This window comes from Ceratotherium simum, chromosome 4, assembly GCF_057802395.1.
Source record: "Ceratotherium simum simum isolate JZ-2026a chromosome 4, ASM5780239v1, whole genome shotgun sequence".
Taxonomy (NCBI): Eukaryota; Metazoa; Chordata; class Mammalia; order Perissodactyla; family Rhinocerotidae; genus Ceratotherium; species Ceratotherium simum.
Genome location: NC_141903.1, coordinates 42,979,599 through 42,981,094, shown reverse-complemented (window position 1 = coordinate 42,981,094; position 1,496 = coordinate 42,979,599). Strand labels below are relative to the sequence as shown.

The 1,496-nt window shown below is 52.9% G+C and overlaps 1 long non-coding RNA gene across 1 annotated transcript; it reads right to left on the bottom strand.

The window, feature by feature from the left end:
- Positions 1 to 208: 208 nt before the first annotated feature.
- On the bottom strand, positions 209 to 1,227 carry LOC147917276 (uncharacterized). The gene is made up of 3 exons (XR_015552079.1): positions 1,130 to 1,227; positions 799 to 840; positions 209 to 690 (listed from the first exon to the last, which is right to left on the bottom strand). It is a non-coding gene; the product is annotated as an uncharacterized LOC147917276 (long non-coding RNA).
- Positions 1,228 to 1,496: the final 269 nt, after the last annotated feature.

Here is a 1,496-nt window from a genome sequence, read left to right as displayed (position 1 = left end):
CGGTGGTGACGGAGCCAGGGAGAAGGAGCAGGGTCTGGGTGAGCCCACTCAGGGGATAGCTCAGGGAAACACTCAAAGACAGAATCCCAAGAGGAATCAAAACCACAGCATTAAAGAAATTAAGTGCAGAGCGTGGAAATTGTGACCCAGACACAGTCAGATAGAGAAATCCTCTAGAAAGGCAACACTGGGCACAAAGTGACTCTTTATAAAGCATTTATTTTTCCCTGAGGAGGAGAAATCCTTTTGAAATCTGAGATACAAATGAAAACGGCTACACACCCCCTCTGAGCTCTGCTCAAAGTCTCCTGAGAGGGCTCCATTATTAAAATAAATAACTCCACAATAGGGTGGATAATAAATAAATAAACTGCTATACAAATAGACGCGATCATCAGGAACCCTGTGACCAAGCTCGAGCAGGCCAGCTCAGAAGCCAGACGTTCAACAGCTGAGATGTGTGACAGAGTGGAGCATCAACTGGGATGTCAGGAGTGTTGAAGACCCAGGACCTAAGCCCCGCTCTGAGCCCTGGGCATGCACAGGCCTGGACTAAGCGTCTCTCTGTGAGGTTTTGAGAGTTCGTGAACAGTTCAGTGAGCGCTCCAGGACACCATCCAGGGTTTTCAGGAAGATACTCAACTTCCCTGAGAACTCATTAAAATCTCCTGCTGGGATGTACTCTTCTCCCTTTGAAGAAATCAGAAATTCAGGTCAGGTGTGGGAAAGGTGGAAGGGGTGTGGCAAGTGCCATGCTCAGTCTGGGCACTGAGCGTCCCAGCCCGGTTGGCAACTTACCTCGGATGTGGGCGTGGGTAGGGGCAAGGTTTCCAGGAGTTTCTGTGAACCAGAGACAAGAGAAGCCAGTCAGCCATTTGGGGAAGCCAGGAAGGCAAAGGGGGACTCATTAGGAGGGGCCTCCATGACTAAGAAGGTACTGGGTGGTAGCTCTGCCCCCAGCCCTGGATGGGTTGGTGGCAGGGGAGGGGGTTGGAGTTGGGGGGTGGGGCGGAAATGCTGCTGCTCTTGGGGAAAGGGCGAGACAAGGTCATGCACTCTGACCTGGAGTGAGCTCTTCTGGGGACATGGAGGCCCCAGTGCTGGAGGGACCCTCCCCAGCCTCACACACCTCAAGCTGCTTCAGATTTTTACTGATGGTTAAAGATGCATTAGAGATATTGACGAACTTCTCTGAGGTGTTCCGGAAGGCAGCCAGGTTAGACTTCAGAAGGGTCTCATTCTGCAGGGACAGAGTGTATGAGGTAGGGCTGGGAGGGGCTGTCCTTCTCATGCCTTGTTTGTCATCCTTCCTGCCTCATTTGTGGGAAGGCTTTCACCAGCACCCTCCACCATCTCCCCAGCCCTCCGCCTCCCCAGCTCTGTTCGGCCTCAGAACCCAGGAAGAACCCAGCTGCCTCAACGGCACAGCTCCTGAGGTGGTCACAGCACATTCTGGCAAAGCCCAGTCAAGGCAGATTCCGCCCCACCTCTTGGCT